We start from the raw sequence: 27315 nt of genomic DNA, 5'->3' as shown, positions 1-27315 counted from the left end.
GTCGTACAGGCAGGCGTCGTTGGCATAGTGCACCCCCCACTAAAGCTGAGGTTAGGGCCGGCATGGCAACAGTGCCGCGCCACGATGGAGATCTCCAGCGATATGGCGCACTGTAGCCATGCTGGTCCTTCATAGGCAGGGTAGAGACGGCCACGCTGTGACCGTTCCCCGCCCTATCCCTCGCGGCGAAGGCAGGGGGTGGTTGGAGTCGCGAGCCGCCTACCCTTAGCCTTCTTCTCTAGAAGTCGTCAACTTAGAGTCGGCTTATCTGGGACTCGGCATATCTGGGAGTCGTCCCTGGGACTTGGCATATCTGGGAGTCGTCCCTGGGACTCGACATATCTGGGAGTCGTCCCTGGGACTCGGCATATCTGGGAGTCGTCCCTGGGACTCGGCATATCTTGGAGTCGTCCCTGGGACTCGGCATATCTGGGAGTCGTCCCTGGGACTCGGCATGAGCGGCGCAGCCTGTCCTAATGTCTTGAAAGGTTCTGGGGCTCGGGTTAGCCTACCCGTGGCCCATTACTCCGACAATAGTCCCCGAAGCTAGTGAGGCTCCATGGATACTGTGTCGTGGGGCTTCAACAGTTTCATTCTTCTGGTCGCGGAATCGGGGATTCGCTTGCCGTCTTCCTTCAGGCCGACTATCCGGAATCGGACTCGCAGAGGGCCGCCTCACTCCCTAAGGAGTTCGAACATCGCAGCGGGAAACCAGGCGGCGTGCCTGATACGCTTCCCCGCGATCGCCTGCCACAGCCCCGTCGCGCAGCGCCACGTGGCGAGGATAGTCTGCCTACCCACGCGCGCGACGGGACATGCCGTCAGGTGGGGCCTGCCACTACCGCGCCTCAGCATGCAAACGGATCCGTTGCGGCCGCACGGATAGTTGGGTTTCCCATGTTGTTACTGCGTGCAGTAACTTCGTGGGGTAGATCGTGGGAGGGGGCGTGGGGTCCCATGCGCAGTTAATCCCACGCCCGCCCCATCGGCTTCTCAGCCTACGAGGCTATAAGTAGGCGGGGGGGGGGGGGTGGAGGAGCGGCGAAGCACGCGCGCCCATCTTCCCTGCTCCCCCGCCTCCTCCTGCCTCCTCTGCTTCCTGTCTCCTTCTTGCCGCCGTCGTGCGGAACCACGCGCGGCCGCCGTGATGAGCTCTTCCGCCGCCGCCGCGGCTCCTGCCGTGCGCTCCGGCGTGTGGGACGGCTCCATGGTGGATGATGACCTCATCTAGTTTCTTCACGAGACACGCCGCCTCCCCGGTGCAAACCTCGTGCGAGCCCGCGCCGTGTCGGCGAGGGAGATATCACCGGTGCCAGAGGAGGGCGAGCGGGTCATCTTCCGCTCGCACCTCATGCGCGGCCTGGGGCTGCCGGCGAGCGGCTTCTTTCGCTCCTTCTTGGAGTTCCACGGGCTCCAGCCGCACCACCTCACGCCAAACACGGTGGTGCTGCTAGCTGCCTTCGCCACCCTGTGCGAAGGCTTCCTTGGTGTTCTCCCCACCATCGAGCTGTGGGGAGAATTCTTCCAATCCAAGCTCGGCACGCACGTCGCCGGCGTGCCGGCCCAGTGCGGCGCCTTTATCGCGATGCGGCGAATGATAGCCGACAATCCGTTTCCCTCCATCCCGCTGATCAAGTCGGTGAAGATGTGGCAGCGGTCTTATTTCTACGTGAAGAACGTCGCTCCAGACGGCGACTGGGTCAATCTGCCGCCTTACGAAGCCGGTGCACCGGCTAGGAGGCTCCCCAGCTGGTCCCACCGAGTCAAGACGCTGACTCCCGCCGGAGCCGCCGCCGTAGCGCGACTCCGAGTCTTGACGCAGTGTCACATCCCCAGTTCAGGGCTTGTTTGTCTTTGCTTTAGCTTCCATGCATCATGTTTAAATTCTTTTGAAAACTTGAAATGGGGATGCTTAAACCCTAGCACCAAATGAATTCAACTAGGGTCAAAATAAAATCTTTTTCATTGAACTCAAAATGCCCTCTAAAAATGTTTAACATTTCTGCTTTGAGGTGTAAGCATCTACCAAAAATGGTTTATATTTTTGCAGGACATATTTGGCTCTGAATTAAATCATACTCTCTTTGCATTTGGGCATTTAAATGCTATAAAATATTTTAAATGCTCAAATAATCATAAACTAAAATGTTTACTGTTGGATATATTCTAAATAGTAGCCATGATTAGTTTCATGATTTTTGGATTTGTTTAAGTATTTTATATAAAGCCTTAAAGATTACAGAATAATAGAAAACAGAAACAATAAATAAAAGAGAGAGAGAGATTTTACCTGGGCCACTTACCTGGCCGCAACCCACCTGGCAGGCCCAGCACTGTGCTGGCCCATGCCAGCCAGCTGCTCCATCCTTGCCAGGCAGGCACAGAGGTGACGCCGGCGACCACGAGCTCGCCACGGCGCCACCTACTTGCCGCATGCGCCCCTGGACACATGGGTGAGCTCCACGCCGTCGCCCCGACCCCCTGGACCCTCCATTCGCCCCCAACGCCTCTCCCTCGCCCGTTCCCCGCCATGGCCGAAGCCTCCATGGATGCACCGCCGTAACCCCGCACCCACAGCCACTGCCCCACCTCCCGACGCATCCCAGAGCTCCGCCTCGACCTTCTCCTTCTCCTCACCACGCCAAGTGAGCCGGAAAGCTCTGTTTCATCTTCACTGTCGTCATCTTCAACATGCGGCCGCCGAGATCGCCTCCGCCGCCCTGTTTGCTCCGGTCATCCCCCGAGCTCGCCATCCACCCCACGACGATCACCGTGAGCTTCTGCCTATCCTCCCCCTCTCCGTTCGCTCTGGCGCGCACCGTAGCGACCACACTGCACTCACCCGGACGCGCCTCCATCCGCACTCGTCGCCGGTGATGCTCCAGTGACCATTTGGTCCCGGGCATGCGCCCAACGCACTCCCCGCATCGCGTAGAGGCTCCGTGGCACCTCGCCGCGCTCGTTTGCGCACCGCAGCCCCATCCCCACTTGCACCCGAGCTTCGGCCGTCGCCGAGCTCGTCGCCAGCACCACTCCGGCCACTCCCCGTCCGCGCCACCACCACGGTTGGATGCGGACGAGCGCCCGCATCCCGTAGCTGTGCTTCGCGCGCTAAACGGCGCCCTGTAGGCGGATCCCGCAGCGCACCGCCGCGTCTGGAATCGCCGGCGGCTAAACGCCGGCAAGTTGACCCGCTGACTGTTGACTGGGTGGGCCCAGTTTGACCCTTCTGGGTCACTGACGTGTGGGCCCCAGGCCGCTAACTAAACTAGGTTAGTGTTAGTTTAACGCTAATTAAACTTAATTAGTTTAACTAACTACTGACACACGGGACCCACTAGACAGGTTTGACCTGGACCGGGTCAGTTGACCTGCTGAGGTTAGGGTGACGCAATGCTGACGCAGTAATAGGTTTTTCTGGATTTATTCTTATACAGGAAATTCCAGAAAATACCACAAACTTTAAAAAATCATAGAAATTAATCTGTAGCTCCAAATGCAAAGTTTTATATATGAAAAATGATCAGAAAAATCCAATCTATCCATCTGTACCATTTTCACGCTTGTTAGAACACTTTAACCTTTCTGTTTAGGTGAAACAAGGTAATGCACTAATATGACCTTTTAAAATGGGTTTGCATTTGAATCTTTGGTTCAAATGGACTCATCTCAACCTGTTCTAGCTTGCATTAGCCCAAAACACAATCATATTGCCATGTCATAGCAGGCATCATATTGTGCATTGCATTGATCGTGTTTCTTCTCTTTTTGTGGGTGTTGTTCCCCCTCGGTAGACGTTGTATCGACGTTGTGATCATTGACACTGATGAAGACTCAATGTTATCTTCAGAAGTGCCAGGCAAGCAAAATCCCCTTGTTCATTCCGATACAGTCCAACTCTCTCGCTCCTGCTCTCTTTTACTGCATTAGGACAATAACGATTCATCTGTTACTTGCCGTGGTAGTTGAACCCCTTTATCCTCTGCATGACCTGTCATTGCCACAGTAAATAGATGAAACCCACTAGCATGCGTATGAGTTGTTTGAGCCCTGTTGTGCCTACTCATTCATGCTTGTTTGTCATGTCTGCTACTGCTTAGAATTGAGTTAGGTCTGATTCATCGGGGATGAATCAGAGGTGTGTGAACATGTCCTACTGTGTGTGAGCTAAGTGTGTGAACATGATTTGGTAAAGGTATCAGTGAGAGGCCGTGTAGGAGTACATGGTGGGTTGTCTCATTGAAGCCGTCCTCAGGAACTGAGTTCTGTGTTTGTGATCCATGATTCAGCTATTACCATGCATTGGGCCCTGAAATATGACCCCGCTCGACTTCTTAATCACCCTTGTCCTCTGTCCAGGAGTTGCAAGTAGTTTCTAGTGTTTGTAGTATGCTGGAGGACGTGGGCAGCGCTGACCCGAGGGGTGGGCTATGATGCGGTAGGCACGTGGCCGGGTAGGGCGCCCGTTTGGTGTCACGGAACCCTGTACACATAGTTCGGGGTCGTATGTGGAAACCTCGGCCGGACTCCCTGCGGATGGAACCTGAATAGGCAATAAACCTGGACTAGAGACTTGAGTGTTTAGGTAGGTCATGGTCTACACCCACATCGGCTTTCGCTTGAAGTCTGCCGAGCACATGTCGTGTGCAGATGCTAAGTGGTGGAAACATGTATGAAGAAGTACACCCCTGCAGGGTTAACATCATCTATTCGAATAGCCGTGTCCGCGGTAAAGAACTTCTGGGTTGCCTATAACAGTTCATAGACAAGTGAAAGTGGATACTTTAAAATGCGCAAGATAAGCGTGAGTGCTATGGATGGCGTTCTCGTAGGGAGACGGGAGCGGATCCATAGTGGTGTATTGATATGGTGAATATGTGGACTCGTGTGCGCCACCTCAAAAGAGTTAATTGCAGTCGTAGTTCAGGATAGCCACCGAGTCAAAGCTGGCTTGCTGCAGTTAAACCCCACCATCCCCTTGTTGATAATGATGCATATGTAGTTAGTTCTGATGTAAGTCTTGCTGGGTACATTTGTACTCACGTTTGCCTATTTTATGTTTTTGCAGAGAGACTTCAGTCTGACCAGTAGTTCCACGTGGACTTCAATGTTTAGCTTGTTACCTCAGCTACGATCTTGTGCCCTCGGCAGGATCTTGTAGATCGTGAGGCTTCTCAGCCTTTTTCATTTGTAGATGTCTGTACTCAGACATGTTAAGCTTCCGCATGTGTTTGACTTGTATGCTCTGAATGTTGGGTCGTGAGACCCATGTTTGTAATATCTCGCTCCTCGGAGCCTAATGAATAAACACTTGAGTTGTAGAGTCATGTTGTGATGCCATGTTGTATTTGCACATATCGAGCATATTGTGTGTATGTTATTGAAATGCTTGGTATGTGTGGGATCTGATCATCTAGTTGTTTATCTTTAGTAGCCTCTCTTACCGGGAAATGTCTCCTAGTGCTTCCACTGAGCCATGGTAGCTTGCTACTGCTCTGGAACACTTAGGCTGGCCGGCATGTGTCCTTCTTCGTTCCTGTGTCTGTCCCTTCGGGGATATGTCACGCGATGTTTACCGAAGTTCTGCTAGCCCAGTTGCTACAACCCGGATTCACTCGCTGATGACCGACACGTTCGTTGTTGGGTCATGTATGCCTATCCCTGTAAGTTAGTGCCACTTTGGGTTCACGACTAGCCATGTCAGCCCGGGTTCTTTGTCATATGGATGCTAGCGACACTATCATATACGTGAGCCAAAAGGCGCAAACGGTCCCGGGCCAGGTAAGATGGCACCGGTGGGAATACCGTGCGTGAGGCCGCAAAGTGATATGAAGTGTTACATGCTAGATCGGTGTGACTTAGGATCGGGGTCCTGGTAGCTTTGGTGTTAGAGCCTGACTGCCTTTAGGATTACCAAGCCAAACTGGTCGAAGTTGAGTCTAGAAATTCTTTAGTTATGTAAGGGAATTGATTGTGGGATGGAACATAAGGCTCTTTTTACTCCTTATACCTCATGCCCTTCTGATCTGAGTCATCTTATCTTTCCTGCGGGGTTAAGGAACTAGGCTTTCTCTTCTTCTATCAGGATCACGTGTTACTAATCCATAGACTTATAGGATTGATGGATTTAAGCCTTTATTCAGTTTCTACTACTTCTGTATGTTGACAGTTGGTCTAGGAACCTTGATATTGTGATGTTAAGTGGTTATGCCACCATTTTTGTTGGATGTCTCAAATCTTTTTGAGAATTTACAGCCGTTATGCTGTCCGAGTCATCCCAGGTTTCTAAATAATCTGATGCAATTGCAAAATCCGTCCTTTTGTTTTTGATGACCTTTCTGGCCAGGTTAACCACACTAAACGCTGAGTTGAGGTATTCTATTACCTCGACATATATGTTGGAGTTATTATTATGACCCTAGGTGTCTTAGGGGATCATCTAGTAATCTAGCCATGGTTTATGTCCTAGTGTGATCACTCTGGCCATCATTCTCGAAAGCATCCCGTGATGCCACTTAGTATGCAGGTATTCCACTTTTGGGTTTTGAACCCGAGATTCACCCTACTTACTTCATGTTGATAGTAATTGCTAGCCCCCTTAGGTTATTAGTAACCTTTGCGTTAGTCCTCGAGGTCCGTGGTATTCCCTTCTTCCAAATACTATGAACCACTTACAGCAGATGTTTGTTGGATCAAAAGATCACAACATGAGTGCTCTCGATGAGTTCTCCATTCTATATTGTGACTCTGCCAGTTCTACTTTTTTGCATGGATTATCCGAAAGAAATCTGTTGAACTTGATTCTACATACTAATCCATGCATCCACAACTCAGAAAATGATATGTTCATTTGAGTTGTCCCTCTTAGTTGTCTTCTAACCATCGTCTATCAATTGATAGACAGGAGTAGTTGTGCACTCGAGCTCATCGATGCCTATTACTCTTGTGGTCCGGCAAGCCATTCTATTCTGAAATGACTAGGAGAAACAAACTCCAGTACCTTATCCATATCCAGGATTGGGTCAAAGTAGTTGTATTCCACAAATCAAATGCCAAACCAGCTTTTGCTTTGCTCTACCTTGGAGTATTACTCTATTTATGCCAAGAATATCATAGGAATTGCACCATCTCTTATGAATTTTTGACGCAGTGATACTTCTTGCCATCATTGTTCATTCCTCGGCTCCCGTGTTATTGTAACCGGAATGCTGGCAAGTGTGTCGTGATGTGTGAAATAAATACTCCTAGCAACTCCATTGCTTGGTAGTTAATGGACAACATTCTCATTCTTAGCGTGTTGGTTATTAAATCATCATCCTAAGATTGATCGTGCTATCTAGTCCTTATTTCCTGGTGCACTTTCCGATCAATGAGATAGGATTGTGTCAATCCCTCACTCTTTTGATCACATCGTCTTGCCCTGAAAAGCAAGATTGTTCTCGAGCTTAGTAACATACCGGTGGTTCGTGATTTTCCAAATATCTTCTCGGAAGTATCACCAGGTCGTCACCTGACCGCTATGTTGAGTTCGTGATCAAGTTGGTTTATTCTTGTGAACCACCCCTTCTCCAAGAGTCTATGTTGGGTACCCCTGAGCTAGTTGGCTAAGCTGAATAACAACTTGGAGAGTTGGATGATGGAAGCTTGTCCGATTTAGTTCATCTTAAGGGATATCTTGTATGTATGTTGAAGAAAGATGATATCTTCATCGATTGGTCCCTGTGATCAGTTGTTGGACCTATTACCTTATCAAAACTTTGATTTGAGTATGGGCTATTCTCAAATCAAATCAGAACCAACGATGTTCGTAATGTTGTCTTACTCGTGGTTCCTCCCTGAGCATACTCCATTATATCTTTTGGTCTGACCAATGCTATCACCATGTTCACATAATTGTGGAATTCCACTTATATGGAAACCTGGATGAATTGTTGTTGAGCCCATCAGCAACACTGCTACTTTCTCCATGATTCGTGTTGAACATCCAACTAGTATTGGAAACTTCTATAAGCATTATCTTCATGTCCCGTGCATGAAGCATATGTTTGGATGAAAGAAGGACTCCTTTTAATTCATGTGCATTTGATGCAAGTTGCCGCCGTGGATTCGAGAAAGTCAATGTTGCTTCCTTTGGAATCATCCCAAATCGGTCATGCATATGTACGAAGTATTCTGTGGTTCGGAGACTTGCAACCTCCATTCTATATGTGTCCCTAGCACACCAAGCCACTAATTGATTTGTTCAAGGTTAATAAGTTCTAAGTGCTAGTCCCGAAGGTACCAGACGGATTTGTACAAGATGTCGTTATCCTCGATGATGGTTCCCCACCAGAACTCGGTGGTGTTTTATTATAAGACTACTACGTGGTCATGCTTGTCTGCGACAGCGTGTTCACATGTATGTAGCAGAAACGGCTCATGTTTTGGAGCTTACTACCATAGTTCACTCCCCGAGAATCTCGCAACGTCATCTCGTCGATTTGTGTTGCAAACTTTCATTTTTCTTTCTAGACTCGATGAGTCTGAATTATTCTGACACCAACCAGATCTGAATCTCAGGCAGATATGATGGTTGGAACGTTTCCGAAGAATTATAATATTGGTCTCTTTGTAACCCAGTAACGTGGATGTCGTGGCCAACACATCTAGGCGGAAGACCCATTATTGTAGGCTCTTGATTGAGAAAGTTGGCTACCTCCCCATAAGGATTTCGTGGGATTTACTCCCTAGTTGACCCTTATGGATTTTTGAGATCCCGAAGTCCGACCTTTACTTGATGTTCTATATATCAAACCATATCTATGAATGGATTACGCTAGCACATCAAGGAGAACATTAGAAGCGGAGTGCTAAATGTCTCTCGGTCGATCATCCAGATTTTGTTTCCTTGGCTCTGCTAAGGTGAAATCTGAGAAGGTGTTATCTTCTTTTGCATCTGCATCATCCATCACCATTCATCATGGTAGTAAGTTGTGTTGCCAGGATCCTTGACACGGATATTGATAAAACCTTGATGATTATGGAAATTCTCAAGTTCTTGAGAGCACACACAAGCACTAGGTGTTATCATCGTCATAACTAGGATTGCTCCTAGCTTCCTCGGTTATGCTATAAATTTTCAAACAGTGTACTCACTCTCTACTGTTGAGCTTCTCCCCAGTTACTAGAATCATTCCAAGCTTTAGCATTTTGTTCCATCTTGCCCCACAATTGTGCCATTCCACCATGGATCCCATCCATCTCCGATGATAAGCAAAATCAACCCTTGTGTTGTCTTCAACAAGGTAATCCACATCATCTATACTGGTCCGGGTATGTCATTCCACCGAAAGCCTCCAAATGATCGATTTTGATTTGCCTTAAGCTGGTATAAAAAATTTCAATGATCTCGGAATCAAAGGTAATTCTTTTTGCCACTTAAGGGGATATTTCTACGAGTCACCCTCCTCCCAGATGTCTCGTTATGTTATCATGGCAACCCAACTCCTCGCTACGTTGACAACCGTTCACCACCTTCTTAAGCGTGAAATTGTTGTCTACCTAGTGAACCTTCGCCATCTGTTCCACTCCATCCCTCCAGATGTATGCTTCGTGTCTCAGCTCGAGAGGTGTTTCAATGTCTCACTCCGTGAGTTGATCCTGAGTTGTTCGATATTCGAGAAGATCGATCCTTCTAGAATTTTCCTTTCCTCTCGTTGCCATGTTGGTTGGAGTTCTCAGAGCAAGACATCGAGACAATGATGGTGATCGAATCAATGTTCTTATGAAGGGCAACTTGGATCGTGAAGATTGTGTTAGGTTGCGTTCCCCCTTCGTCTTACCCTACGCTTGAATCTCGGGACGAGATTCTTGCTTAGTGGGGGTGAGTTGTCACATCCCCAGTTCAGGCCTTGTTTGTCTTTGCTTTAGCTTCCATGCATCATATTTAAGTTCTTTTGAAAACTTGAAATGGGGATGCTTAAACCCTAGCACCAAATGAATTCAACTAGGGTCAAAATAATTTTTTTTTCATTGAACTCAAAATGCCCTCTAAAAATGTTCAACATTTCTGGTTTGAGGTGTAAGCATCTACCAGAAATGGTTTATATTTTTGCAGGACATATTGGGCTCTGAATTAAATCATACTCTATTTGCATTTGGGCATTTAAATGCTATAAAATATTTTAAATGCTCAAATAATCATAAACTAAAATGTTTACTGTTGGATATATTCTAAACAGTAGCCATGATTAGTTTCATGATTTTTGGATCTGTTTAAGTATTTTATATAAAGCCTTAAAGATTACGGAATAATAGAAAATAGAAACAATAAATAAAAGAGAGAGAGAGATTTTACCTGGGCCACTTACCTGGCCGCAACCCACCTGGCAGGCCCAGCACTGTGCTGGCCCATGCCAGCCAGCTGCTTCGTCCTTGCCAGGCAGGCACAGAGGTGACGCCGGCGACCACGAGCTCGCCACGGCGCCACCTGCTTGCCGCCCGCGCCCCTGGACACATCGGTGAGCTCCACGTCATCGCCCTACCCCCTGGACCCTCCATTCGCCCCCAACGTCTCTCCCTCGCCCGTTCCCCGCCATGGCCGAAGCCTCCATGGACGCGGCGGCGTAACCCCGCGCCCACAGCCACTGCCCCACCTCCCGACGCATCCCAGAGCTCCGCCTCGACCTTCTCCCCCTCCTCACCTCGCCAAGTGAGCCAGGAAGCTCCGTTTCGTCTTCACCGTCGTCGTCTTCAACCTGCGGCCGCCGAGATCGCCTCCGCCACCCCGTTTTCTCCGGTCATCCCCCGAGCTCGTCATCCACCCCACGACGATCACCGTGAGCTTTTGCCTATCCTCCCCCTCTCAGTTCGCTCTGCCACACACCGTAGCGACCACACTGCACTCACCCGGACGCGCTGCCGCCCGCACTCGCCGCCGGTGATGCTCCAGTGACCATTTGGTCCCGGGCATGCGCCCAATGCGCTCCCCGCATCGCGTAGAGCCTCCATGGCACCTCACCGCGCTCGGTTGCGCACCGCAGCCCCATCCACACTTGCACCCGAGCTTCGGCCGCTGCCGAGCTCGTCGCCGGCACCACTCCGGCCACTCCCCGGCCGCGCCACCACCACGGTTGGATGCGGACGAGTGTCCGCATCCCATAGCTGTGCTTCGCGCGCTAAACGGCACCCTGTAGGCGGATCCCGCAGCGCACCGCCGCGTTTGGAATCGTCGGCGGCTAAACGCCAGCAAGTTGACCCGCTGATCGTTGACTGGGTGGGCCCAGTTTGACCTTTCTGGGTCACTGACGTGTGGGCCCCAGACCGCTAACTAAACTAGGTTAGTGTTAGTTTAACGCTAATTAAACTTAATTAGTTTAACTAACTACTGACACACGGGACCCACTGGACAGGTTTGACCTGGACCGGGTCAATTGACCTGCTGAGGTCAGCGTGATGCAATGCTGACGCAGTAATAGGTTTTTCTAGATTTATTCTTATACAGGAAATTCCAGAAAATACCACAAACTTTAGAAACTCATAGAAATTAATCTATAGCTCCAAATGAAAAGTTTTATATATGAAAAATGATCAGAAAAATCCAATCTGTCCATCTGTACCATTTTCATGCATGTTAGAACACTTTAACCTTGCTGTTTAGGTGAAACAACGTAATGCACTAATATGACCTTTTAAAATGGGTTTGCATTTGAATCTTTGGTTCAAATGGACTCATCCCAACCTGTTCTAGCTTGCATTAGCCCAAAACACATTCATATTGCCATGTCATAGCATGCATCATATTGTGCATTGCATTGATCGTGTTTCTTCTCTGTTTGGCGGTGTTGTTCCCCCTCGGTAGACGTTGTATCGATGTTGTGATTGTTGACACTGATGAAGACTCAATGCTATCTTCAGAAGTGCCAGGCAAGAAAAACCCCCTTGTTCATTCCGATACAGTCCCACTCTCTCGCTTCTGCTCTCTTTTACTGCATTAGGACAACAACGATTCATCTGTTACTTGCTGCGGTAGTTGAACCCCTTTATCCTCTGCATGACCTGTCATTGCCACAGTAAATAGATGAAACCCACTAGCATGAGTAGGAGTTGTTTGAGCCCTGTTGTGCCTACTCATTCATGCTTGTTTGTCATGCCTACTACTGCTTAGAGTTGAGTCAGGTCTGATTCATCGGGGATGAATCAGAGGTGTGTGAACATGTCCTACTGTGTGTGAGCTAAGTGTGTGAACACGATTTGGTAAAGGTATCGGTGAGAGGCCATGTAGGAGTACATGGTGGGTTGTCTCATTGAAGCCGTCCTCAGGAACTGAGTTCTGTGTTTGTGATCCATGATTCAGCTACTACCATGCGTTGGGCCCTAAAATATGATCCCACTCGACTTCTTAATCGCCCTTGTCCTCTGTCCAGGAGTTGCAAGTAGTTTCTGGTGTTTGTAGTATGCTGGAGGCTGTGGGCAGCGCTGACACGAGGGGTGGGCTGTGATGCGGTAGGCACGTGGCCGGGTATGCCGGGCGCCCGTTTGGTGTCACGGAACCCTGTACACATTGTTTGGGGCCGTATGTGGAAACCTCGGCCGGACTCCCTGTGGATGGAACCTGAATAGGTGACAAACCTGGACTAGAGACTTGAGTGTTTAGGTAGGTCGTGGTCTACACCCACTTCGGCTTTCGCTTGAAGTCTGCCGAGCACATGTCGTGTGCAGACGCTAAGTGGTGGAAACATGTATGAAGAAGTACACCCCTGCAGGGTTAACATCATCTATTCGAATAGCCGTGTCCGCGGTAAAGGACTTCTGGGTTACCTATAACAGTTCATAGACAAGTGAAAGTGGATACTTTAAAATGCGCAAGATAAGCGTGAGTGCTATGGATGGTGTTCTCGTAGGGAGACGGGAGCGGATCCATAGTGGTGTGTTGATATGGTGAATATGTGGACTCGTGTGCGCCACCTCAAAAGAGTTACTTGCAGTCGTAGTTCAGGATAGCCACCGAGTCAAAGCTGGCTTGCTGCAGTTAAACCCCACCATCCCCTTGTTGATAATGATGCATATGTAGTTAGTTCTGATGTAAGTCTTGCTGGGTACATTTGTACTCACGTTTGCCTATTTTATGTTTTTGCAGAGAGACTTCAGTCTCACTAGTAGTTCCATGTGGACTTCGAGGTTTAGCTTGTTACCTCAGCTATGATCTTGTGCCCTTGGCAGGATCTTGTAGATCGTGAGGCTTCTCAGCCTTTTTCATTTGTAGATGTTTGTACTCAGACATGTTAAGCTTCCACATGTGTTTGACTTGTATGCTCTGAATGTTGGGTCGTGATACCCATGTTTGTAATATCTTGCTCCTCGGAGCCTAATGAATTAATACTTGAGTTGTAGAGTCATGTTGTGATGCCATGTTGTATTTGCACATATCGAGCATATTGTGTGTATGTTATTGAAATGCTTGGTATGTGTGGGATCTGACTATCTAGTTGTTTATCCTTAGTAGCCTCTCTTACCGGGAAATGTCTCCTAGTGCTTCCACTGAGCCATGGTAGCTTGCTACTTCTCCGGAACACTTAGGCTGGCCGGCATGTGTCCTTCTTCGTTCCTGTGTCTGTCCCTTCAGGGATATGTCACGCGATGTTTACCGGAGTCCTGCTAGCCCAGTTGCTACAGCCCGGATTCACTCGCTGATGACCGACACGTTCGTTGTTCGGTCATGTATGCCTGTCCCTGTAAGTTAGTGCCACTTTGGGTTCACGACTAGCCATGTCAGCCCGGGTTCTTTGTCATATGGATGCTAGCGACACTATCATATACGTGAGCCAAAAGGCGCAAACAGTCCCGGGCGAGGTAAGGTGGCACCCGTGGGAATACCGTGCGTGAGGCCGCAAAGTGATATGAAGTGTTACATGCTAGATTGGTGTGACTTAGGATCGGGGTCCTGACACGCAGACGGAGGGCCTGGTTGGGGCCGAATTGCTGGCCGCCTTCGTCGCGCGCCGAGTCCTCCCTCTCCATGGCCGGCCTCATCTGATCAGTCAGATGAGCGACCGCCGGGACCCGAGTCGGATGTGCACCAGGGACATGCCCCATGCAGAGGTGGCGAACATGGTGAATCACATCGCAAACTGCGAGCTTGCGGCGGACTGGCAGTTCGGCAAGGAGCCGTACTCGCGCGCCAATCCCCCTCCGGCGGTAAGTCACATCTCTTGTTGCTCTGTTTTCTTTGTAGCCGAATCCGACTTCTGATTTTTTTTGGTTTCTCTGAGTCAGAATCCCCTCATTCAGCCTGCAGCCGGCGTCGAAAGACCGCCCCGTGAATTCTTTCCTGTCCGGGCGGAGAGCAACGTCGATGACCCCAACTTGGGGGCGGTGGCGATGGAGGTCGACACCGAAGGCGGACGAGGGGGAGCGGGAAGCGGCTTCAGGCCCTCGGCCACCTTCGCCGACTGGCCTGAAGACGATGTCGAAGGGGAAGTCGCCCCGCGCCGCCAGCCAAGGGTCAGCCTGCCGGGTGCGAGTTCCTCCACTGGCCTAGCCGGCCAAGGCGGCGTGAAGACGCGCCACGCCAGGCTGAGTTCACTCGGCGGCAAACCGAAGAAGTTCAAGGGGGCGGCCGCCGTGACCAAACGGGAGGAGGCGGCTGCGAGGGCCAACCGTTTCCGCAAGGAAGTGAAGAGGCCGCCACTGGTCTCTGCGTAAGTGTTTCTGCCTTCGCCTTATTTTCCTTTGGTGAATTCTGTCCGAGTTTTTTACACCCCCTCCTTGCTTCAGGGCTCCTCTTACCCTTGAAAGGGTCGCCGCCCCCTCCGTCATGGGGTCGGCGGAGACGTCCACCAACACTCGGCGGGTTGACCCCGCCGCCGACCTCTGGGAGGCGATGGAGCGAAACGCGCGGGAGAAGCGCGACGAGGAGGAGGCCGACCGCCTGGAGAAAGCGGAGGCTGAGAAGGCGGCGGCCTCTGCCCAGAAAAAATTGGAAGAGGCCGAAGCCGCCGTTACAGCAAGGCGGCAAGCTGAGGAGGCCGCGCACCACCAATCGGTGTTGTTCGTCATCCCGATGTCCTCCGCGCCGCCGCCCCCGGAGTTCAAGGCGCAGACTGGAGAAGCCGGCGCCGAGAACCCCATCGTGGAGAAGGAAAGCGGCGAAGCCTCCATGTCGGACACGCTCATGCCGCCACCGCCGCCTCCGCCGCCGTCTGGGAGCGCGCGCGGAAAACAGCCGGCGGGCCCGCCGGTGCCGCTGACCGCGGACAAGTCCGAGGCGAGGCTGCTCCTCCAAGTTGCCTCTCGAGCGCGCCGCCGCCTTGAGAAGGCGACTTCGGCGTCGCGACCCTTGGAGACCAGCGCCGCCAGCTCGGCTATCCCAGACGCCGAGGCGACAAGCGACCCGCCCATTGGGTGGTTGCATGGAGGCGGCACAGGTCCGCTAAACCAGGCATGTCTGGACGTCCAGGAGAAGCTGCGAGCTAAGGGCGACGCCCTTCCAAACTGCACCAGGGCGCATCTGGCATCCCGAACGGCCATCCGAGTACGCCTTCTTCTTTTGATTCTTGTTTTTCTTGTTCTTCTCTGTGGGGGCGCGCCAGCGCACCCACCGGGTGTAGTCCCCGAGTCTCGGGCCGGCTGCTGAGCAGGCGGTTCGGAACTCCCTCTGGCGAGTTCCAAATGTTTAACTTTGTCTGAAATGCTTATTACAGGAGTATGACAACCTCCGCGCTACTGCCTTCAACCGCAATGTTGAGGAGCTGGGCAAGCGGACTGCTGACTTGTCAGAGAGCCGGAATGAGTCCTTCTTCTTTTTCGCGGGGGTGTGCTGGCGCACCCACGGGCTATAGTCCCCGAGATTCGGGCCGACTGGCGAGCAGTCGGGCCGGAACTTCTCATCGACTTTCCTTGTTGACGACTTATCGTCTTTTTTCTTTTTTCTACTTCAGAGCCCAACGCCACTCTTCAACAGCAGCTGGGCGAGGCCAGCACCGCCTTGCACGCCAAGGGGGAGGAGTGCAGCAAGCTTGTCATGGAGCGTGATCTGCTGGTTGCGCAGCTGGCGGAGCAAAAGGAGCTGCTCAAGAAGGTGCAGGAGGAGGCAGATAAGAAAGAGGCTGCGCTCCTGGCCGAGTTTGAGAGCGAGCGCTCCTACTGGACCGACAGGGAGGCGCAGCTGACTTCCGGCTTCCATGAGATCGAGAACATCGTCGATGGTGAGTTTCTTGGTTTCCTTTGAGCCGCCGACCATGGGTGGGGCCGACTTTTTCCTCTGACTTTTTCTTTTTTGTCTTGGCAGACTTCTTCCCTGGCCACTCGCAGGCAGTCACTCAGGCCATCGAGGCTGATCGTGAGGCACGAAGGGCAAATGGCGTGGAGATCGCTGCCAACGCCCCCCTGACCATCGACGAGCAGCTTCTGAGTATCGAGGCTCGTCTTCGGCTGGCCCATCGGTTGATGCGCCGACTTCAGCGTGCTGGCGCCCAGGCGGTTGCCGCTCTGTGGCCAGACGCGCCGGTTCTATGCACTGCCAGTCGAACTGCCGACTGGCTGGATGTCGCAGCTGGCCGTCTTGAAGCCTGGAAGGGCTCTTCAGCCCGGGCCGGAGCGCGCCGGGCCTTGGAATTTGTCAAGGCATGGTATCCGGGGCTGGACCTGGACCGGCTGGCCGCGTTCCGGTCAGAGGCCCAGGCGGAGCTGGTGGCTGTGGAGGGTGCCCTCGTCGAGCATGCGGCGGTGATTGTTGACTACATAGACACTAGTGTCTTTGTCCCCGAGCGGGCTGCAGGCGGCGAGGAGGTGCCGCCGGAGTGGTTCGGGATGAACCCGGACTATGACGAGGACTCGGCAGAGCTGATTGGCTCCAGCACCCAGGAGGAAGACGAGGCGGAGGACGAAGGCGAGACAGAGGCGCCAGAAGACGGGGCGGGCGACTAGCCTCAGCTCGACCGCGCCTCCAGCAACGAACCGCGTCTGGAGAAGGCGACTGCCACCAGAGATGATCAAGCCGAGACTGCTCAGCCGGCCGCCCCGACGCCTGACACCGCCGTCTCCTCCGACCCTCTGAACTCGGATGCCGCCTCCTAGGCTGCCGTCTTTGCCTTCGCTTCATCTGCCTTAGTAGTCTTTAAAAAACTTTGTTAATTCGAAAAATTCCACCCGCGGGGTGTATCTTGAACTTCTACTTGAAGATTCGGCCAAGGGCCTATGTAAATATTTATCCGAGTTCTATCTTTCCTTGCTCATTGCTCTTTTGGCTTTTCCCTTTGCTGCCTTCCCTTAGTTGCCTCCTTGCCAGACGGACAACCGCTCCGCGGAATGCCGCTGGATCAAACGCTTGGCTACTTTAGGAAGGCAAGTACTCGACCATTTTAGAGTCTCTTTAACAAGTTGGATAGAAAGCGGCAAGCCAACTACTCACGAGTCGGCTTTTACTTGAAAGATGCTGGAAGCCGTCTTAAGCTATGTTTGTGCTTTGGGTCCTTAGCCATTTTTCGTGTGGGCGCCCGTTCTTCCTTACTCCTGCCTACCAAAAAGTCGCTCTGCGAGCTGCGGCTTTGACAAGAGACGGCTTAGGCACCACACACTACTTGTCTGACTGCGGGAAGCACTTTATAGCGTGAGGCAGCGAGTCCCCGGGCCGACTAGTCGAGCCTGGTGCCAGGCGGCATTAACAAAGAGTAATATACTCGAAGGCATAATTCTTATCATATAGATAATGAAAAAGGGAAGTCCCCGAGCTCGTCTCAGGGGGCCCAAAGTCTTGGTACTTTAATACAAAGGGTAGCGTGATACATACTGCATCAACTGTAAAATCTTCGGAGAAGATTTGCATTCCACGGGCGCTCTATCTCTTTGCCGGAGTCGTCCCTCTTGCGCGCTCGGGGCTTCTGAGCGTCGATCGGGTAGTAGGAGTCGTTTCCCAGCACCTTGCTGATAATGAAGGGGCCTTCCCAAGGTGCCGACAGCTTGTGCTGGCCGGCTGTTTGCTGGATCAGTCGGAGCACAAGGTCGCCCTCTTGGAAAGATCTTGGCTTGACCTTCCTGTTGTAGTATCGGCGCAGACTCTGCTGGTAGATGCTGGACCGGCTGAGTGCCAACAACCGGCCCTCTTCCAGCAGATCGAAGCCGTCTTGACGTGCTTCTTCTGCTTCTTCCTCGGTGTACATGGTGACTCGCGGGGAGTCGAACTCTATGTCCGTCGGGATGACGGCTTCGGCACCGTAGACGAGGAAGAAGGGTGTGAAGCCGGTTGACTTGTTTGGAGTCGTGCGCAGACTCCAGAGGACGGCCGGCAGCTCCTCAAGCCAGCAGCTGGCTGATCGCTCCAACGGCTCGACCAGTCGAGGCTTGATGGCAGATAAGATGAGGCCGTTTGCTCGCTCCACCTGGCCGTTTGACTGCGGATGGGCAACAGACGCTAAGTCCAGTCGGATGCCTTGCATCGCGCAGAAACGGGCCAAGGCGCCTTTGGCAAAATTTGTGCCATTGTCGGTGATGATGCTGTGTGGTATGCCGTACCGAGTCGTGATGTCAGCGATGAAAGTCACTGCAGTCGGACCATTCAACTTCTTGATCGGTTTCACTTCTATCCACTTGGTGAACTTGTCCACCGCGACAAGTAGATGAGTTAAGCCACCTCGTGCCGTCTTGAATGGTCCCACCATGTCCAGGCCCCAAACCGCAATGGGCCAGGCGATGGGGATGGTCTTGAGTGTGGAAGCTGGCTGAAGCGGCTTGGAACGGAACATCTGGCACCCCTTGCATTTTTGGACTAATTCCTTGGCTTCTTCTAGGGCAGTCGGCTAGAAGAAACCATGCCGGAAGGCTTTGGTGACGAGTGCTCTTGAAGCCGCATGGTGACCGCACTCACCTTCATGGACGTCTCTGAGAATTGCTTGGCCTTGTTCTGCCTCGACGCAGCGTTGGTAGACACCAGTGACGCTGCGCCTGACCAGCTCTCTGTTGACTATGGTGTAGGCTGCCTCTCGATGTTGCACTTGCCGAGCCAAGATTTCATCAGTTGGCAGCTCTCTGTTTACTAGGAACTTGAGGATGGGCTGGGCCCATGAGGGTGCTGCTATTTCTTCAATTGCCACTAGTGTGACTTGGACAAGGGCGGCTGGGCTGGGAGGCGGCGGGTTGGAGTCCGCAGCCGCTTGCTGACTTGACGAAGTCCCCGGGCCGACTGGAGCAGTCCCCGGGCCGAGTTCTAGAGTCTTTGGTCTGGTCACCGCAGTCCCCGGGCCGGGTTCTAAAGTCCTCGGGCCGGTTTTGACTGCAGCTTTCTTGGAGTCGGATCCGACTTCTTCGGGTGGAGCTGGCACAAAGATTGAGTCTGACTCTGGTGAAGGCTTGATAGACGGCTTGAGGAGGCGCCGAAGGGCGACGCCGGATGGTATTGCTTGGCGGGTGGAGCCGATTCGTGCCAAGGCGTCTGCTTGGTCGTTGTCGTTCCTTGGCACGTGGAGGAACTCGCACCCCTCAAAGTATCCGCTGAGTTGCTACCCAAGGAAGCGGTAGCTCGCCATGTTTGCGTCCTTGGCGTCCCAATCGCCAGATGATTGCTGGACCACCAAGTCAGAGTCGCCATAACACAGGATCCGGTGAATGCCAAGTTCCTTGGCAAGCCGGACCCGTGAATGAGCGCCTCGTACTCGGCCACGTTGTTGGAGGCGGCAAAATGGATCTGCAGCGCATATCTGAGCTTATCGCCTTTGGGGGAAGTGAGGATGACGCCGGCTCCTAGGCCAGTGCGCATCTTGGAGCCATCAAAATGCATCCGCCAATGGGTGGAGTCGGGCGCTGGTGGCAGGTACTGGGTCTCGGCCCAGTCGACGAGGAAATCGGCCAGTGCTTATGACTTGATGGCGGCGTAGGGCTTATAGTAGATGGTGTAGGGATCCAGGTCGATGGCCCATTTGGCCACTCGGCCAGAAGCATCTCGGCTTCCGATGATTTCGACTAGTGGGGTTGTGCAGACCATGGTGATTGCATGCTCCTGGAAGTAAGGCTTCAATTTCTTGGCGGCAAAGTGCACGCCGTAGCACATCTTCTGGTAGTGGGGGTAGTTCTGCTTGGAGGCCAACAATACTTCGCTCGGGTAATATACTGGTCTCTGGACAGGTAGCGCCTTGCCTTCCTCCTTGCGCTCGACTACAATGACTGTGCTGACTACCCGGCTGGTGGCGGCAATGTATAGGAGCATGGGCTCTTTGGGAGTCGGAGCCGCCAGCACAGGGGGAGTAGTCAACATTTTCTTCAGTTGGAGAAAAGCCTCGTCCGCCTTGGGAGTCCATTCAAAAAAGGTCGTCTTTTTCATGAGCTGATATAAGGATAGAGCCTTCTCACCCAGCCGACTGATGAATCGGCTGATGGACGCCAAACAGCCGGTGAACTTTTGCACATCTAACAGTCGTCTGGGTGCTTCCATCCTCTCGATGTCCTTGATCTTCACAGGGTTGCACTCTATGCCGCGTTCAGAGACCAGGAAACCAAGGAGCTGGCCGGCTGGTACTCCGAAGATGCACTTCTCGGGTTTGATCTTGATCTAGAATCGGTGCAGGTTCTCAAAGCTTTCCTTGAGGTCTTCCAACAGAGTTCCACGTTTTCCCGTCTTCACCACCACGTCATCCACATAGACGTGGGCATTTCTGCCGAGTTGCTTGAGGAGGCACTTCTGCATGCAACGCTGAAAGGTGGCGCCGGCATTCCTCAAGCCGAACGTCATGGTCAGGTAGCAGAAGGCACCAAACGGCATGATGAAGGCGGTCTTCAGTCTATCAGCCGGGTTCAGCTTGATCTGGTGATATCCAGAATATGCATCCAAGAAACTCAACAACTCGCATCCGGCTGTGGAGTCTATCACCTGATCAATTCTTGGCAGAGCGAATGGGTCCTTGGGACATGTTTTATTGAGGCTTGTGTAGTCGATACACATCCGCCACTGCTTGTTCTTCTTCAGCACCAGTACTGGGTTTGCTAGCCACTCTGGGAAATTAACTTCCATAATGAAGCCGGGTGCCAGGAGCCGGGCTATTTCTTCTCCAACAACTCTTCTATTCTCTTCTTACAGGCGGCACAAGGGCTGCCTGACGGGCTTCACATCAGACCGGACATGTAACTTGTGCTCGGCGAATTCCGTCGGTACACCAGGCATGTCTTTAGGGGACCATGCGAAGATGTCTCGATTCTCATGGAGGAAATCGACGAGCTCGCCTTCCTATTTGCTGTCAAGGTTTGTACCCATGATAGCGTACCTCTCTGGGTGCTCCGGGTCCAAAGGTATCTTCTTCGTTTCTCTGGCCGGCTTGAATGATCCTTCTGCTTCCGACTCCTTGGGGTCGGGCGACATCTCGGGCTGCTTGCCGGCCATCGCCACAACCCGATCAAGAAGCCGCTTCTCAGCCTTGATCACCAAGGACTCGGCCAGCTGACTGCTTTTAGCCGCGCAAGTGGACGACTTTCTGTAGTCACCGGCTACGGTTAGAATTCCCTTGGAACTCGGCATCTTCATCTTGAGGTAGGCGTAGTGGGGGACTGCCATGAACTTGGCCAAGGCTGGTCAGCCAAGCAACGCATGGTACGGGCTTTCGAGGTCCACCACTTCAAACCAAATTGGCTCTCGGCGGAAATGATCTTTGTCCCCAAAGAGGACGTCTATTAGGATCTTGCTGGTTGGTGAGCAGGAAAGGCCGGGAACAATGCCGTGGAACACAGTCCGACTGCTCTGAAGCTGTCTTTGCTTGATTCCTAACTTCTCCATCGTATCCTTGTACAGGATGTTGATACTGCTGCCTCCGTCTATCAGCAGTCGCGAGAAGCGAGCGGCCCACCTATCTGTGGTGAGTGTGGCGCCTAAGACCAGGGCGTAGGAGCCTGGATTCGGCATCACCTCTGGGTGATCAGCTCTGCTCCAACTGATGGGCCTTTCGGACCAATGCATGAACTCTGGAGTGCTTGACGCGACTGCGTTCACCTCTTGCTGCTGCTGGCGCCTGCTGCGTCGATCGTCAGCCACACTGGTGAACACCACATAAGCTCCGTGCTCATCTGGGAACTCGTCTTGCATCGCGCCGACTAGCCTGACAGCCGGCTGCTGGGGCGGCTATGGAGGAGGCGGCCCAGCAGGCGGGGGAGGGAGTAGGCCGTCTCCCTTGGCGATTCTGGTCAGCCAGTGGCATTTCCGGGTGGTGTGGTTTGACGGCTTCGCGCCGCTGTGGAACTTGCAGGGGCCATCCAGGGTCTGCTCGTAGGAGAAGGCCGGCAACCAGTTGGACTTGCCACCTTTCTGTCGCTTCACCGGAGGCTGCCCCTCCGGCTGCTGGTCTTCGACTGTTGCCACTGGCCGACTGTTGGAAGCCAGCTGCGGAGCCTTGCGCTTGTGGTCGTTCTGCTGCTGCCGCCGACTGGTGTCCCCAGCCGGAGTTCTTGGAGCCCGAGGGGCGACTTTTCCAGTCGCGCTGACTTGAATCTCCGCCTTCATGGAGGAGTCGGCTGTGGCGTACTTGTCTGCTGTGATCAGCAGCTCATCGAGGGTCTCCGGCTCGTCGCAGAGGAGCTTGTGCTTGAGGAGGGTGCCTTCTCTGCACCCGGCAGTAAAGTACTCGATAGCCTGCACCTCGTGCACGCCCTCGCAGGAGTTCCGAAGCTCGGCCCAGCGCGTGAGGTAGTCGCGAGTGGACTCGTTGGGGCCTTGCACACACAAGGAGAGTTGGCGAGGCTTGGGAGGTCGCTTGTACGTGCTCGTGAAGTTGTGGACGAAGGCCTCGGTGAAGTCGACCCAGCTGTTGATGCTACGGGGCTTCAGACTATTCAACCATGTCCGGGCCGTGCCCTGGAGCATGAGCGGAACATATCTTACGGTTACACGCTTGTTGCCGTTTGCTATATTGACGGCTGTGGAGTAGTCAATCAGCCAGTCCTCCGGCTTCACGGTGCCGGTGTATTTGGGCGTGTCTCGGGGGAGCGTGAACCCTTTGGGAAAAGGCTCATCTCGGATGCGGGGTCCAAAACAGGGAGGACCCAACTCGTCTTCTTCTTCCAGCGCCAGGGATCGGTGGAGTCGGTCGATCCGGTGGCAGCCATTGTTCTCTCCGACTCCCTCTCGGCGGCCAAGGCGGTCACCGAGAGTCGGATGCTCTACGGGTGGCGGGGAGACTCACCTTTCTCTACGAGGAGGGGGAGGCAGATAGTCGTCCCGCCGTTCCACCGCTTTGGGGCGACCGTCTTGGTCGCGCTCGATGGTGATGCGAGTCCGACTGTGGCTGACAGCCGGCTCCTTGTCCTTCTTTCTGCGGACCCTGCCAGTCGGCGTCCGAGACATCGCGCCTTGGTCTCGGCGGAGTGGCGGGTCGTCGTTTTGTCGCCGCGGCGCCTCCGTGCGGCAGCCGGCTTCATTCTGCGCAGCAGCCGCGTTGAGGAGCTGCTGAACTCGCTCCGTCATCAGGCGGCGCTCTTCGCCCTCGAAGTTGTCGAGCTCATCCGCCGCCGCCTGGGCGGCGTAGATGTTCTCCGCAGGCGTGGCATACACAGGGCGATCGGCCCCGAACAGGTTGGCGATTGCCGCGCCGCGTTGCCGGACCGCGCCTAGGCGGCTAGGCCCAGTCGGAGCCGGCGAGCCGCCCACGGCGCGATCCGTCTCACCCTGGTAGGCTTCTGACAAGCATCTCATGCTTGCCAGCTTCTTTGCGCCCTCGATGAGCTGAAGGTGGCGCGCCTCCAGCGTCTCGGCGTCAGCGTCTCCCGGAATTGGCGCGGTTAGGTCTCGTAGAGCCGCGTCGAGTGGGTCATGAGCTCCCTCGCCGGAACGATCACCCTGATCGAGGACGAGGACCTCCGTGACGGTGCTTCCGCCACTCTCCACGCAAGGGAGCGGCTCTTCGTAGACCACCACGTTGGTGGGAAACGCGTCGAGCGACACGGTGTTGGAGTCGACCAGCATCGGATCGGTGGATCCTATGGACTCCAGGTCCACGGCAGGCTCGCCGGCGACGTGGAGTTGGTCGAGGAGACCCGCGAGGAGGCTCTCAGGGTCGCCCGTGCCTGCGTCGGACGCAGGCTCGTCGGAGAGGTGAACCTCGCCGATAAGCTCGGCGAGGCGGCTGGCCGTGTAGGCGATCTCAACACCGTGCAGCGCGTCAGCGCAGGCTCCATCTGGCGTGCCGGGCTGGCTATGCTCGCCAGGGAGGAAAAGGGTTGCCGTCCAGAGCAGGTCTCCAGACGATGGTGCACCTCGCCCCACGGTGGGCGCCAAATGTCGGGGGTTGGGTACGACATATGCCAAAGGATGGCTTATCATGGTTGGAGCGAGTAGAACGTCGCCGGTGCCCGGAAGAGGGTGAGGCGAAGACATGCAAGCCGGCGGATCTTACCCAGCTTCAGGGCTCTCCGTGGAGATAACACCCCTACTGCTGCTCTGCGGGGTCTCCGCAGGGTCACTATGGCAAAATGAGTACAATGGTGCTCCTAGAGCTGTTTCTGGAGGTAGGAGAGGGCAAGGCTAGCTCTTTCCTTCCTATGTTCTGGGGTCTAGTGCTATCTGGGTCCGAACCCTTTGCATGGGCTTCCTGGGGGTTTACATAGGCCTACCCCCTAGGGGTACAAGGGTAATCCAGCTGGGCGCGGGTCCCAGCCGTCTGTCTCTCAGGCCGTCATCTTCTCCGCCGACTACTGCGGCCCGCCGACTGGTGGGCCCCGCGGACAGGCCTGGTACTGTAGCGGTGCTCCTGATGACGCTGGCTTGGTCATGAGGTCATGGCAACAGTGCCGCCGTCTGGCGGGCGTTCACTGTCGCCATTCCCCATCTTGTCTGATTAATGGCATGCAGGGCCCGTGGGAGGGGCCGGCCGACTCCAGGGGGCCGACTCCCACGGGTCCGTCTTCAGGGCGCTCTTGCCTTCTTCTGTCTACCCGCTGACAGGCGGTCCCGCCGTCCTTGGGTCGTACAGGCAGGCGTCATGGACACAGTGCGCTGCCCACTAAGGCTGAGGTCAGGGCCGGCATGGCAACAGTGCCGCGCCATGATGGAGATCTCCAGCGATATGGTGCACTGTAGCCATGCTGGTCCTTCATAGGCAGGGTAGAGACGGCCACGCTGTGACCGTTCCCCGCCCTATCCCTCGCGGCGAAGGCAGGGGTGGTTGGAGTCGCGAGCCGCCTACCCTTAGTCGGCTTCTCTGGAAGTTGTCAGCTGAGAGTCGGCTTATCTGGGAGTCATCCCTGGGACTTGGCATATCTGGGAGTCATCCCTGGGACTCGGCATATCTGGGAGTCGTCCCTGGGACTCGGCATATCTGGGAGTCGTCCCTGGGACTCGGCATATCTGGGAGTCGTCCCTGGGACTCGCCATATCTGGGAGTCGTCCCTGGGACTCGGCATATCTTGGAGTCGTCCCTCGGACTCGGCATATCTTGGAGGCATCCTTGGGACTCGGCATATCTGGGAGTCGTCCCTGGGACTCGGCATGAGCGACGCAGCCTGTCCCAATGTCTTGAAAGGTTCCAGGGCTCGGGTTAGCCTACCCGTGGCGCATTACTCCGACAGTCGCCGCTCCGCCTTAATGTGCACCTACACCGGTAGCACAAAGGATCCACTGCGCCACAACTCCGAGGAGTTAACTGATGATACCATCAATGAGATGAAAAAATCTCTTCTGAATGAGAGCCTAGCAGACTGCGGCAAGGTGGGCCTAAGCCCTTTCTGCGTAGCTAACCCAGCTCCACGAGTAAGCCGCCAAACATTGTTATTTTTCCTTCATCTTTAATACTTTGTTTAATTCAACATTTGATGACTTTCACAGGCTGATGATGATTTTTGGAAGAAAGAGTATGACCACGAAGTTGCCAAGAGAGCCAGGAAGGCCAAGAAAGCCGCCAAGAGAACCACCAAGAAGAAGGGAAAGAAGCCCAGCGCTTCTAAGCTGCTTGAGTTGGATGACACCTCTGAGTCGGAGGTAGCCCTTGACTCTCTTGGCTCCTTTTTCAACCATCTTATTGACATTGACTATCATCAGGATGACAGGGGACCAGTCAAGCTCTTGAAGAAGAGGTAACTATCATTTCATCCAACTCCGAGCTTTTGCCAAGACAGAAAATCCAAAGAGTGACCTGGAAAGTAAGATTTTCACACCCCTTAGCTCATCTGGATCCTCACTTTCTTTTGAGACAACAGCAGCATGAGAGCCGGCGACAGACTCGGACAAGCAAGGATGAAGAATTATCCTCTGGCTTACCGAACACTCCAAGGAAGCGTCGAAATGAGGTCACCCCCAACCTAAACTCTTTTTATCCTTTGGCGGGTCTCATCCGCCAACCACTCAATTCTTCCCACTCAAATTATCAGGAAACGTCTCATTCTTCCTCCGGCGACTCAACTCAATCGCATCTGCCGGCTTTCAAGACTGCTCCCGGGTAATAATAATTACTTACTTTCCCATTACGCTCCTTGATACTTATATTAACCTCTCATGACTTATGCAGTGGAAAATCCAAGCCCAGCAAAAAAACAAGGGTGAATAAGCCGGCCGAAGACCCGAAAGTCAGTGAACCGGAAGAACAAACTGCGGCACCTGAGGCCTCTGTTCCTCAACCATCTGAACCGGTTCTTGATATTCCACCAGTGATTCCTGACCCGCCTATCGATCAAACCAACGATGACTCTTTGAATCTTGAAGCCTCAAGCCCTGTTAAGATGGCTGAGGGAGTTCCGGACTAGGGGGTATCCGGATAGCCGAACTATCATGATCGGCCGGACTCCAAGACTATGAAGATACAAGATTGAAGACTTCGTCCCATGTCCGGATGGGACTTTCCTTAGCGTGGAAGGCAAGCTTGGCGATACGGATATGTAGATATCCTACCATTGTAACCGACTCTGTGTAACCCTAGCCCTCTCCGGTGTCTATATAAACCGGATGGCTTTAGTCCGTAGAACGAACAACAATCATACCATAGGCTAGCTTCTAGGGTTTAGCCTCCTTGATCTCGTGGTAGATCTACTCTTGTAACACACATCATCAATATTAATCAAGCAGGACGTAGGGTTTTACCTCCATCAAGAGGGCCTGAACCTGGGTAAAACATCGTGTCCCTTGTCTCCTGTTACCATCCGCCTAGATGCACAGTTCGGAACCCCCTACCAGAGATCTACCGGTTTTGACACCGACATTGCTGCTTTCATTGAGAGTTCCTCTGTATCGTCACCGATAGGCTCGATGGCTTCTTCGACCATCATCAACGACCCAGTCCATGGTGAGACCTTTCTCCCGGACAGATCTTCGTATCCGGCGACTTTGCACTGCGGACCAATTTTCTTGGCCATCTGGAGCAGATCGAAAGCTACGCCCCT

The sequence above is a fragment of the Triticum aestivum genome, chromosome 2B (genome assembly GCF_018294505.1).
Source record: "Triticum aestivum cultivar Chinese Spring chromosome 2B, IWGSC CS RefSeq v2.1, whole genome shotgun sequence".
Taxonomy (NCBI): Eukaryota; Viridiplantae; Streptophyta; class Magnoliopsida; order Poales; family Poaceae; genus Triticum; species Triticum aestivum.
This window is presented reverse-complemented; position numbering follows the sequence as displayed.